The 14,564-nt window shown below is 36.2% G+C and overlaps 1 protein-coding gene and 1 long non-coding RNA gene across 2 annotated transcripts in view; one reads left to right on the forward strand and one right to left on the reverse strand.

The window, feature by feature from the left end:
• LOC117574041 (transcription factor mef2A) overlaps positions 1 to 14,564 on the reverse strand; it is a 147,118-nt gene that overhangs the window by 122,891 nt on the left and 9,663 nt on the right. The window lies entirely within an intron of this gene.
• LOC117574603 (uncharacterized) overlaps positions 836 to 14,564 on the forward strand; it is a 67,855-nt gene continuing 54,126 nt past the window's right edge. The window contains exon 1 of the long non-coding RNA XR_007955334.1: positions 836 to 967. This is a non-coding gene — a long non-coding RNA (uncharacterized LOC117574603). The remainder of the gene's footprint in view (positions 968 to 14,564) is intronic.

Here is a 14,564-nt window from a genome sequence, read left to right on the forward strand (position 1 = left end):
TGCAACTGATTTACAGCGACAAATAAACAAATTCAAATAAATTACAACCATAAACGAAAATGTTTATAATACCCTATAGAGAGTGTTGTACATCAGCAATGCAAGTTTTCATTGTTCATCAACTGCTTATTCATTTCACTTTACAGGGCATTCGAAGCGTCGATCAATTGTGCTTAGCATGCCAACTTGTTTAATCAAATTCACCTTGAAAAAAACACAACAACTGACGAAGAAGCGTACAGAAAAAAAAATACCGAACACGAGCATAAATTTGAAATTACAGCGGTCTGATAAAAGTTTGTAGATGAAACGCATGAAGTAAAGAGGGGGGGCAGATGGCGGTGGCGGTGGTGGTGGAGAGGGAGCAGGAAATGGTGGGCACTTGATAAATAAATTGAAATAAAATATGAAAAATTTGCCTCAACACACACACAGCATATTGTTTACATATGTGCGCTGCCTAAAAAATGGGCAACATTTTTTTTCAGCATTCATTATTACATACTTGCCAACATACAACAATAACTTTACACGCAATTGTCTAGTACATAGCATATTGTATATATATATTTGAATTTAGTTGTACATAGAAGTACAAATACAGCTGCAAATGTGGCAGCTTAATTTATGAAATTAACAAACCCACAGCACAAACACACGGAAAAAAATATGTATGTGTATTCTCGCCAACAAATAAATAATAAAAGCAAACTACCGAACAACAATAAAAAAAACAACAACATGAAGAGCGTATGCTAAAAATATTTTTACTACGTTCTCGGCCCTTTACAGCTAATGGCAGCAACCCACGAGAATTTTAGTTTCCAGCTTTTTTTGTGTTGCTTTTCATATGTCACCGAAATTAGAAAAAATGCAAGCAGAAAAAATAAAACTTGCGAGGCGCTCAAAACATTGAAGGTGATAGCGATTCAGAGCTGACTTGATGGACGATAGTGACTGAGGAGCGGTGAGTGGAGAGGGGCTAAGAGAGGGGGAGACTCTGTTGTTGGTAATCAACCTTGAATTTGTTTATTTACACAGCACACACACTCACACACACACACACACTCGCACAGACAGTCACCTACACACACTCTGACCAAACGAACTATTTTATTTCTTTTCATATTTTTTGTTGTTGGTGCCCAAACCGGCTAAAAAAGAATTCTTAGTGCTCCCGTTAACGCAAAACTAAAGGTGAAAAATTATATAGATTACCAAAAAATAAAGAAAAGAATTTAGTTACATTAATGCTAAGATTTTCCTTTAATTGTTTTTTATGGTTATCATTAAGCTACAATTTATCCCTTTTTTTGCTCAACGCCATTAACTGTTTGCCATTAACAAATTGACGCTTCTGCCGCATTGTTTTGCTTAAATTAACTACTTTTACCACTGCTTTAATAATCAATTTATTAAGACATAAAATCAACATAAACGAAACATAATTTTCGAGCTCACTGCCATCACGTGATGGCAACATGCAATCGCCTAAAAATACACATTGTTGTTGTGATTGCTCGTTGTTCGTTGTGTCCGTTGCTGCTGCTGCTGTTGTTACTGAAATTTATTTATAGACAAGTTTTGTGTATGGCACTTCACGTTTACCTTTAGCTTTTGTCCAAAAACAACAACAAAAACAGCAAGAGAAACATACACAAAACTTGTAGCGCCTAAATCAGACAATATTCCAAGGCAATGCATTAAAATTCAAGGCGTGCCTTTAAGCATTTTATTTTATCTACGTCATAAATTGTTCATAATAGCGCAAAGCTTTAATGCACAAGTAAAAGCGCTGATCAGCACTTGACTACGCATCGAAATTCAATCGAATAATTAAAGCCAACAGTGCGTATACGTAATGTTTGTTAATATATCCTGTATACGCAGCGTTAGAAATGGTTTTCCACAGCTGATTTATTTACTGTTTAAGTATGCTTATCTTTTTAAGAGATAGTTAAAAGGCTGTTTACTGGCTTTAGTCCCTTGTTTAGATCCAATTTAGAACACAACAAATACAGATTGAAATCAGGGTTCATAAAACTGTGTGAAAATATTTACGGGGCAAATTTCGGGTGTCATTGCACTTCGGATTGTGACAGAGTGACAGTTCAACAGCCCGAGAGCAACTTGACTAATAAATATTTGATATGCTGCGACCCACAAAAACAGGTCGTGAGTAAGTAAGTTAGTAAGTGAATGGCTGACTAAATGACAGAGTTATTTGCATTCATTTATTTCGTTTCGAAAATATTTAATTATTTATTTACGATAACGCACACTGATTGAATAATGCTCGCTTTTGTCAGTTTTTGAATTGTAGGAAGCATGCAATAGAAATAGAATCGAAATGTAAATGTAAATGTAAATGTAAATAAATAGATAAAGACTCAACACTTGGCAATCACGCACTTGAAAATGCATCGCATATATATGTGTATATGCAATGACAAAATAGAAAGAGAGAGAGATCAAAATCTAAACTAAAAATAATGCTTATTTATTTGCCAGTTTGCTTTTGTCTTCCGTTGCATCAGTAGCTGATGAAAATGAATGCATTGCAAATGGCGATTTGCAGCACAAATAAAATAACATAACAGAAGAAAAACAAAGTAAATAAATGAAAAAAGCAACTGTTCACTGTTGCACAGTCACCGTCAGCGACGTGCCACCAAATGGGGCAGCTGCCGCTCAGCCTTAGCTCAATGCCAGCTCAATACACATAAGTGTAGTTTGCTGCTGCCGCTGCTTTGCTGCTGTTGTTTTGTATCTATGCGCTACATTTTGCCCACGTTTGCCGGGGCCACTTGCAGTTTGCCGCTGTCATTGCGGTCGCCAGGCGAAGCAAGCAGCGGCAGCAAGCTAGCGAAGCGTGTGTGCGCGCAAGCGAGATGGGTGACATTTGGAAAATTGGGTTATTGGGTCATGATTCAGTTCGACTAGCAGCAAAAGCAGCGACACAAAAGCAACAGCGTCGTCGTCGTCGTGGTCTCGATTTGTATTTCGTTTCTGTTTTTTTTTTTTTGCCAGCGCCCAGTCGTTGTTATTGTGTGTACTTGTAGATACTTGTGTTTTTTAGCTACTGTTCAGTGCATGCAATACTATATTTTTGTTGTCGTCGTCGTCGTCATGTTGCAATTTAAGCGCAGACTCCGAACCTGAACCCAAAAAAAAAAAAAAAAACGCTAGGCCCGAGTTTGAAAACTGCAGCTGAGAGCTAAGAGCTGAGCTTGTGCTCTGCGCTTTGTATCTTTCTAATTGACTTCCCTCTTTTGTATGGCAACTGCGATGTTGTCATTTTCATTGAAGTTTATTGTTGTTGTTGCTGGGGCAACACTTGACACTAATTAGGCCACTCTTTGTGCTTTGTGGCAGCAACAGCAGCAACTCGTATAAAGTTTATCAATGCAGCCAGCTACTAGAAAACATTATCTCTAACTCTCTGTGCTGCATCTCACTCTCTCTCTCTCTCTCTCTCTCTTTCTCTTTCTTTGGCATTTGCTGCATGCAAATAAGTATCTTTTGTCCGCCTTTCAATTAGCGTTCGCATAAATATTTACTCAAATGATAAGAACCAAACAACAGTTTTACAACACAACAAAAATGTAAATAGGAAGAAAATCAATTGCCCATTACGAAATAAATAGGAAAAACTCACACAAAATTGTTTTGGCTGCTGCGGTTGTTTCTTCAGCTATAAATACGCAATGAAAATGAAATGTAAACAAAACTATCGATCGACTGCAAATACTTTTGAGAAGAAATCTCTCTCTTCTGCGGTATTTACTTGATTCGCCCACAAATCAATGATGCTCTTGTCAAAGCATTTTTAATTATGACAATTTTTGTTTTTTGGTTTTTTTAGTGCGTTTTCTTGTGCGTAAACAGAGCATGTAAACACAGCATTATAAAAAGAATCTTTTGCCTGAGAGCAATCGCTATCTATCTATCTATCTATGCCAAATTTAAACTCATGGCCCGACAGCGATGAAAATTCTTTGTGCCATTGACCAACATTTGTTTTTGCCTACTGCGACGAGTATGAAAAATTGAAATGAAAATGTTGAAAATGAAAATAAGATTGAGTCTGAGGACAAAACACACAGGCCATAAATTTCAATCAAAAATCCCGTCTGATGTAAGCAATTAAATTGCAAATAATTTATGATGTTCAGTGAAATGCTTAGCAGACAATCCACAAAATTAATGCATCAAAGAGGCAACTTTTTTCAAGTCAATATTGCTACACATTATATTATATAGTACATATAATATTTTGAAGACTGCTTTTTAACTATGGAAATAAAAGAGTTCATGAGGTTAAGTTATTAATTAATATCGAAAATGTGCGTAGAAAGAAATGCTTACAGAAATGCAACATTTCCAAGTCAATAATTTATATATATTTTATTATATTTTTAACTATGAAAATAAAAAAGTTCATTAGGTCAAGTTGTGAACTAAAATCGAAAATGTGCTTAGAAAACAACATCCTATATTAAAGCATCAAAGAGGCAACCGTTTCTAGTCTTTTTCATATATTCATTTTATATTTTCAAATGAATGAAATAATGTAGTTGATTAGCTCAAGTTGTTAATTAAAATCCAAAATGTGTGTAGAATGAAATGCTTACAGAAATGCAACATTTGCAAGTCAATAATTTATAAATTTTTTATATTTTCAATTCCATTTTGAATCATGAAAGATGTTAACTAAAATCGAAAATGTGATTAGAAAGAAATTCTTACAAAACAACACTCAATATTAATGTAACTTTTTTATGTCATTAATATATTAATTTCTTATATTTTCATTTTATATTTTCGATTACATTTTTTAACTACAAAAATAAAAGAGATCATTAGCTCAAGTTGTTAATTAAAATCGAAAATGTGCGTAATTAATAAGTGTGATTAAAAGTTGTTTGTGCTTAGCACTTTATCTATGATCTAAACGAGCAAACGCTCGAAATAAATGACTAAAACAATTTCCATAATCGCATATCAAATGCGAGAGTCTGGGGCAAGGTTTTTATGGGGGCGTTTGTAATATTTTTCTCTCATTGTTGTTGTTGTTGTTGGTTTTTTGTTTACGCATTTGTGCCCCCCGAATTATTAACGTGCAATAATTTAGAGTATTTTGTTGCTGCTGCCGCTCAAACTTCGTAACATGACACGCAACATTGTAACAGTGACACCAAATAAATTTTGCTATGAAAAATTTAACAAGCAACAACAACAACAGCAGAAACAACAACAGCAACAAGGCAATTGGCATTGCTAATGCTTATTGTTGTTGCTTTGACTTGCTTTGAATTTAATTTCTGTGACAAGGCGACGCGCTAAATTTGTTTACGCCGACTGAGACTCAATGACTCCCAAGCATTGAGGGGGGGAAAGAGTGTAAATGCGGGACGGGGGCATGCAGGCGGTTGGCACACATTTTACACTTGGCGTTGTTGTTGTTGTTGTGTGGCTGCTACTTTATTTTATTTTATCTTATACTCTTTTTTTCGGGCTGCATTCAAATATGAGCAAAACACTGCGAGTGACACACTTTGCAGCAACAGCAGCAGCAGCAGCCACATCAGCTAGCGGCGCCTCTTACGAGTTGAAAGAAAACAACAACAACAACAACAAAAAGAGAAGCAAAACCCAAACCGCAAACGCCAAATGCCGGCAACACTCAAAGTTTGGCCCCCATGGCGGCTACGAAATATTTTTATATAAAACATATATGTGAATATATATTTAGATATATATATTCATGCATCAAAAAATATCACACATATAGAACAAAGAAGCTATCAACACGACGGAGCCAACTATTTTAATGAACAGGTGTTAAACATAATTAAAGTAATTAATCTACATATTTAAAACTAAAAGTTATTCTGCTGCAGTCACAACAAATTTACAACAAGTTGTCGACTTTATAAGATAAGAATTAATGCCTGTAATCTGTTGCAATTATGCCCTAATTTTTATGGAAATAAATATTTTTGCAACCACCTGACTCAGTAATGTGGCACACCTAAAAAAAAGTTTGCAAAATAAGTAAATACAATTGTAAATTATATTTTGTTTAATATTATTCATAATTTGCTACGAAATGTTATTAAAATATTCCATTTAAATTCAGATTCTTTCTGTAAGTTACTCATTTGAAAATAAAATCAGAAAATATAACAAAAAATAATCCATTTAAATTCAGAGCTTAATTTCTAATTCTTTTTATAAGTTACTGATATAAAAATAAATTCAGAAAATATAATAAAAATATTTGATTTAAATTCAAAGCATACATTTAATAATATATTTCTACCAAAATTCGTTTAGAGTTCAATTGTGAAATGTATTATTTTTAATCCTAAATTGATATAGTCAGAAAATACAATAAGAATTTTACTTCATTTCGCAGCTAAAGTTTTTACTTTGTATTTCTTTTTGATTTGAATTTTAAATCATATTTTTTTCAATACTTTTCATTAGAATATTTTACAAGAATATAGGTAGAAAATATAATGAATAATCGACTCAAATTTGCACACATATTTATACTATATTCATTTTAATATATTTTGTATTTATTTCTTACTTATTTTTGATACTTTATTCTCTGCTTTTAACAAAATTATAATAAATGTTTAGCTCAAGTTTATGCTCCCTCTAAACTATCTATAAACTGTAGCCATATTAATATATTTGGTATTTGTTTCTTACTTATTTGTAATACTTTTTTCTCTCCACTTAACAAAATTATAATAAATGTTTAGCTTAAGTTTATGCTCCCCCCAAACTATCTATAAACTGTAGCCATTGTAATATACATATTTTGTGATAGTTTCTTACTTATTTTGAATACTTTTTTCTCTGCAATTATCGAAATTATAATAAATGTTCTACTTTAATTTACAGCCTAAGTTTATGCTCTCTTTAACATATTTCTTCGCAAATTCCCTTAGAGCATTAAAACTTCGACTTTTTGGTTTCTATGTCAACTGAATTTTTGTATTCTTTTTTTTTATGGTGGGCGCTACAACATAAATGTGTGTCATCATTCGTTGCTGTTGTTGTTATTTCGATGTTGATTCCGATGGGTTGGCTCCCATTCTTACAGTCTGCTTGTTGTTTTGTTTTGTTTTGTTTTCAATTCAACATTTGCATTTGTGGCACACACGGAGGCAAATGCTTTAGTCATAACAAACTTATGCGCAACGTTGCCCGGTTGCAGGTTTCAAATATGATTCCAGCGCATACACAACAACAACAAAATAAATAAAGTCAGTGAACGAAAAAAAAAATGCTGTTTGACCTATTTTCACGTTGCCAGCGCAAAAGCAGGAAGCAAATTTGACGCCATTTGCAATTGGCAGACTCAGAGTCAGATTCACAGTCAGGACACAGCAGACAAGTCAACTGCAAAATGGGTCAACTGAATCCTCTGCTTAAAGTCTACACCAGCGAAAGTGTTCGGAAAAAAAGAAAAGAGAATCAAGTTGTATGTGAATATATGCTCAATTTGACTTGATTAGGCCTCGAAGCGATGGCATATCAATTGATTTGAAGGGCTCCAATATTTGGGTGAAAGCAACGCCGATGGTCACGTAACCAATTAAAGAAACGCGCACGCAAAACTAAATAAATAGAAACCGAATAGACATAGAAAAAAAGAAGAAGAGAGGAGAATGTGCAAAGTTCCATTGTTCGTAATGATAGTTAGCAAAAGGTTTTTTTTTGAGAGGGGAGCTCAGCTTCTTCCCAGCCGAAAAAACAAACACGACACAACAAATTGTTTGGGCCTACTGGTAATTACCATTGGCATAAATTTCGTCATGACGATGGTCAATAAACTTGCCCCGAACGTTGTCTCATATTTGGACTCGGGTTCGGATTTGTTTTGGGTATGGTTTTTTCGACTTTTTCGTTGTTGTTTCGTCTTCTTCGTTTTTTGTTGTTGCTGGGTTGACTTGACCGACTCTCAAGTGCCTGGCAACGGCATATTTTTGGACTCATGACGAAATCAAACGCGTCTCTCTCCCCACCTGCGTTCTCCCTACGCTCTTTCATAAATAAATTAAGTCTGACACGCATTGAAGTCGAGGTTTTATTACGGGTTCTTAGAACCTTTCATAGGCATAACTTATTAACTTAGTAACGTAAGCTCTTCGTCTAAGATATGCATCTTCAACTTTAGAGTATCTAAGTGTCGGTGGCCACAAAACCGAACAGAAAACTATTCTATCTTGTCTCATTTTATGGTTAATTTTCGAGTGAATTTCGTTTGTTGGGTATTCGTATGGTTTCTGTTTTGATTGTCGGCATTTTTCTCCACCTCCACCTCCACCTCCATCGACAGTGCGGCAAAAGAGAATCCCCAAAAAGATTGGATTCAAATTACCGTTTTTTCAGGCTTCGCTGCACGACGACGACGCCACAAAAGGAATAAAATACACACAGAAATACACACACGAATTTTTCGAGTTAGACTAAAGTTCGTTTGCCTCTCCCTCTCTGTTGCTCTTTCCCTGTGTGGCACCACCAAGTTTGTTGACCTTCAGCCGGCGCAAAAAAACACGAAGAAGACAAAAAAAAGGTAGACAACTCTCTGGGTAAAGGCAAAGGCAAAGGATCACCTGTTGCACCAGCTGCTGCTGTTGCTGCTGCTTTGCGGCGAGACGAGACGAGACTACAAGAATGTTGTTATTGGAGAGCGAGACAATGAACCCTCAATGCCGTGCACTGAAATTTCAACACCTCCAGACACACAGAGAGAGAGAGAGAGAGAAGGGAGAGGGAGAAGGAAGCAAAGCAGAGAGCATAAAATAAAAAACAGACTGAAATGCCGGCAAAGCAAACCCCATGCTTTGATTAAAAAGAGATACGCGCTTCGAAAATAACAGAAATTCTTCTTAAATTATACGTTGCACAGCAGCAAAGAATAAAACCAAAAGAAGAACAATAATTGTTGACAACTTTGCTTCGAAGATCAAGCACAATTGGAATCGAGAATGAGCAGAAATTTATTTGTATTTATTATATGTGATGATTGGCCTACTCCCCCGACTGATTCACTCAAAAACAAATTCTTACATAATAACTGGACAAAAGCTAAAAGATTGACAAGTGGATTGCAATTGCTGAAATTGAGGCGCAAGCAAAGCGAAAATATTTAAATGCGTTTGTTACCCTGTTCAAATAAAAATAAAAAAACACACACACACAGTCGCACTTGAGGAAAAAGTATACAACAAAAAAGCGGGAGAGCGACAGAAAAGAAGAGAAGAAAAAAACGAATACAACCCAAACAGTTTTGGAAGAGTCAAACGGGATCAACGGCTCGACTCGACTCGCGGTCGTTCCCGAAAGTTGAATAACCCAAATGGGCGTATAAACAACACACAACAACAACACAAAAAATACACACACAAAAAAACGCCGGGAGACAACGTTTCTCTCTCTCTTTTTGGGTTATTCTCTCTCTCGTTGAATTTCAAGATTATTTTGCATAATATTATATGGAAAAGTGACGCATCGTTGTGACAAGATCAAAACCCCTCCTGAGGGGACACGACGGTATTTCTTTTGGTGTGATTAATACGCTATTCTAGAGAATGACGACGCAGGCGCAACCTCCACATCATAATGATGCTGATGAGGGTCTTCAAACCTCTAAGTAATCAATGCGAATACGCATTTAGCAACTTAAGAACGTCGTCGTAAGTAGTTCGATATATTGACCATATCCAATTGCATTTCCGATGCGCATAAACTACTCCTTAACTCCTCTGCAACAACCCTCTTTTTGTGGGTCGCAACCCCTGTCAAAGATTTCTTTTCATTGCATTGAAAATCTTCTAGCAAAGCGACACTCAACCTCCTCTCGCTCTCTTTGAGCTGGTGAAATTTATGCGAGAGTTTCCTGTTTCAATTAAATTTTATTAGTGGCGATAAAATTTTACGAGCGTTCATTGTAATCGACAAAAATGTCAAGCAAAATGCCAATGAAAATGTTAAGCAATTTCATTGCGTTCTACAAAAATTGTTTGCCAAAGTTCAACTCAGACAACAAACATAACTTAGCGCAAAAAAAAAAATACGTAGATATATAAGTAAAATTGAATTTGAAAACACGTACGCAAAGGAATTTCAAGAATTTTGCATTGATTTCCCTAAAATTTGTTGGATAAACACTTTTTCGTTTTCTACGTCATCGACACAGAGAAGAAGCTGCGTGAGGACAACGGAATGAATGAATGAATGAACGCTAAGAGAGTGTGTAGTATGCTATATGCTATATTTACATTATGACGTCGTACAAAGACGCCCACATGCTGCTGCCAACAACAACAACAACAACAAGAGAGAGAGAGAGAAAAAAACACGCCCAATACTCCAGCAGTTTTACGCCCACGCCTCTTTTTTGGAGCAATGTGATAATGGCCAGGCTGCTAATGAAACCCACAGCTGTTTGGCAATGAGCTGGGCGCGAGAGTGTGAAGAGGGAATGGGAAGAGGGAAGCAGGGAAGAGGGGATGAGAAGGCCGGCAAAGCGAGCAAATAAGTGGGAAGCCATAAATATGAGACTACACTGAGAGAGCAAGAAATGTGGCATGAAAAGCGAATACGAAAATGAGTCAAATAAAATTGAAAAGGTTTTTCTTTCCGGGTAAATGTGTAAAAAGGCGGCTTAGCCAACACACAGGGAGTCGCCTGATAAATGCTGAATGCCTTAAAGGAAATAATGCTACGTAAGCAAACAAACAAACAAAACGTAGAGTTGGTAAGACAAACGGCCAGACGAACTCAACTTACTCACATTACGTATACGCAGCGTGCGATGACGACAAAATAGAACACAACGCAACACAACACAAGATTGCGTACCAGATGCCATTAAAACGGAAGCAGCGCCAACGCCCACAAAAGCCGACACGCCCACTGGACCCCTCCAAAGAAATATGGCAAAAAGGGCGCAAGAAAAAAAACTGCGGAAGGTGGCAAAACTTGCAAAGCTAAAGCTAAGGCTGAGAATGAGACTGAGACTGAGAAGCGGCTGCTTTTGTCTATATATTTTTTTTTTTGTTTTTTGCATGCTGCGCCGTAAAACTTAATTTAATCGCGTAATTTACGCATGATTGGCATCGAAAGCGTTTCACACAGTCTTGAAAGCGTTTTTTTCTTGGTCGTTTTTTTTTTTGTAGCGCTTTCGAAATGTAAATAAAAACGAAAATAGACAGAGAGAGAGAAGGAGAGCGGGCGATGCGTAAAAATGCGTGATGACGTCGCCGCCTACGCAAGGGAAGAAGAAGAAGCAACAGTGGCAGCGAAAAAAACGCGCCAAGGAAGCTCGAAATTGATACGAAACTGAGAAAAAAGCTGAGAAAAGCGAAATAAACAAAACAAAAATCGAAATATATAGACGCCGAAAACGCGAACAAACTCAACATAACGGGGCACGAAACAACAACAACAACAACCAGAAACAAATACGCACACACAAAAACAAAATGGCGGCCATATTGCGTCGTAGTTTTTCGCCCTCCACCTCCTCAATTTCTGCTTGTGGCGCTGCTTCTTCTTCTTGATTATTTTCAATGAACAGCTTGGGCGACTGCCATTTTGTTTTTAGTAGTAATACTAGTTGTATCTCGCTCACACCATCATCTCGATATCGCAGAAGTATCTTTTCTGCTTTCGGCATCGTCTTTTTTTTTAGGGCTTTCGACCCGGCCGGCAAAACTAATGGACACATTGATAGAAATACGCTTTCATAGTCATTTCTAGGGCGCGCAGCATCCACAGCAGGAGAAAGTGTGTGTGCGAGTGTGTATTTGTGTATGTGTGTGAGTGTGTGTTTACATTAGATAAAAAGTATCTTCAAACATTTTCCAAACTGCCAAAGGAATTTATCGAAAAGTTCGCGTTCGACTTGGAAAACATTTGGAAAAACTCTTTGATTGGAGTAACATGTTATTTTTAGCAGCTGTCTTTTTTAATTTTTATTCAAATTAAAAAAAAAATGATCATTCATTCTTAAAGCAGATCTCTTCTAAACACACATTAAGTGTTAATTGAAGCTTAAAAACAATTGAATTAAAAAATGAAACTAAATTTTTACTTTTTGTCACACATATTTTATTGATCTTAAAAAATTTAAAAAAGTATTTATGAAAAATTTTTATTAAATTTCTTATGTTAAATAAATTTGATTTTAAAAAATTTGCATTAATTTGAATTTAAAGCTGTAAATAAAATGTTATTTGAATTAATTTAATTTGAAAACAGATTTAAAATAAAACAAAACTAAAGTTTTACTTGTTGTCATACATATTTTATTGATCTTAAAAAATGTAAGAAAGTATATATGAAATTTTTCTTGTGTCAAACAAATTTGATTATAAAACATATTTATTAATTTGATTTTAAGGCTATAAATAAAATGTTATTTGGATTAACTTATTTTAAAATGTCGATTTTATGTTCAAATTGTCAAATTTTTAAGAATACGAGAATGTAATATGAATTAATTTTGGACGTTTACAAATTCTGCTAGACAAACGAATATTTTATTTATTTAGAATTCCGATTTAAGCTTAAAGATTTAATTTTCAATAATATATATATTTTATCAACTGTTTTTATATACATACAAATGACAAATGTATCTTAACGACAATTTTATGGCTATGAAATTTTGTATTTTATTTTAAATACTTAAAAAAAAAAGATTAAACATATTGATTGTATTTTGAAAAGCAATTTAGTTCAATAAACGATATTTTCATTGATTTAATAATGAAATTCATGGCTATTGTTGAATTTAATTTCTTTGAAAATTAAATAGCAATAAAAAGATGCTTTCCGCTACAAAGCCATAAATTTATTAATATATTTTCCGCACATTCTGTGTTAACACATATCCATAAAATTACCAATATATTGAAGCTTATGCTGAGCTTCAAAAGCGGTTCTTCTTTCAAGTCCAGATGCACTTAATTCCACGCATATTTTCAAGCTAATCTGTGGAATTTTCTTTTGCCTTGCCACGGTTTTCACTCAAAACAGACTTTTTGCGCAACACAATCAATTGAGTTATTGATAAACAACAATGTTGATGAAAGAAGCTAATCTGGCAAAGCGGAGAGTGAAGTGTGGAGAGCATAATCAAGACATTATCATAAAGTTATCGCTGCAGCAGCTTATTCAATTATCGCGCACATTTGTGCAGAGTATGTGTGTGAGTGTGTGTGTGTGTGTGTGTGTGTGCAGTGAAATCGCTTTCCACTCGCAAGTGATTTTGAGTTTTGAGTTGAGTTGGAGTTCGCTCTCGAACAAATTCGAAGCAGCAGCTGTGATAAGCCATATACGATAAGCATACGAGATTTACAATCGCACTGCGTCGTTGGGGATTTCACGATTTGATATGTGTCGGATACTTGAGCTGCTGCTGCCGCTGCTGTTGTTGATTCCCCCTGGGGGAGCAGCAACGCTTGTGGAGTAAGTTGCCACTGTCAACTGCTTCACACAAATCTGTTGAAATCAACAGCAGCTTGCAGCAGCAGCAAAACTGTTGCAGTTTCACATCCACTTCAAATTATAATCAAATTGGTTGCCTCGGGGCAGCAGCAACTGTTGCAATGCATTTGCCTGCCACACACACACACACACACACACACACACACACGCACAACTGCACATCAAACAATTGTTGTGCCCTCTTTCCACCAACTTTGGCCCCTTTTTTTTGCCTCTGCTGCTGTCGAACATTTTAATTTGATTAAATTTCATGTGACCCAAATACCGGAAACAGTTATTTTTGGTTGCCCCAGACGCCGCTGCCCCAAAGTGACAATGGCCGCAACATTATGAACAAAAAAAAAGAACACAAAAATTGTATAGAAGAAGAAGAAGCAGCAGCAGAAGATGAAAACAACAGTGGAGCAAAATCAAGTTAAGGGTGGGGCAGCAAATCAAGGGTGGAGTGAGACAGAGACAGCGACAGCGAGAAGTAGAGTTGTGGGGGTGTTTGATTATGCTGCCAGGGTTGCCCCAACAAAGCACAAATAACAATGTCGATGACGTTGCCGCGTCGCGACGTTGCTGACGTTGATATCTTCTCTCTCACTCTGTCTCTTTTTTTCTCTGTACGATTTTTCGCTGTGCGCTGCCAACATGAAAAGCAATTTTCATGCGTGGCTTCTTCTTTGTTAAATACGTCTACTCAAGTGTGTGCGTGTGTCTCTCTGTGTGTGTGTCTGAGTGTGTGTGTGTCAGCGGGCGGTCAACGCTGCTGCGTATTTCCGCCACACAAAACCCAAACTCCAGGCACCAAGCGAGTGAGAGAGCAAGAGCAAGAGAGCGAGCCGGTTTTTCTTCAAAGGCAAAGGCAAAAATATCAAGACACACTCACACACACTCACACACACACAGAGGCAGCAAACAAGCTGACAATCAGCTCAGAGCGTGCGTAAAGTGCGTAACTGTCGCTGTGGCTCCGTTTATTTTATATTTTTTTTTGTCCTCTTCTTCGTTACTCAAACGGGTTTCTGCGGGAGACAACA

The sequence above is a fragment of the Drosophila albomicans genome, chromosome 2R (assembly GCF_009650485.2).
Source record: "Drosophila albomicans strain 15112-1751.03 chromosome 2R, ASM965048v2, whole genome shotgun sequence".
NCBI lineage: Eukaryota > Metazoa > Arthropoda > Insecta > Diptera > Drosophilidae > Drosophila > Drosophila albomicans.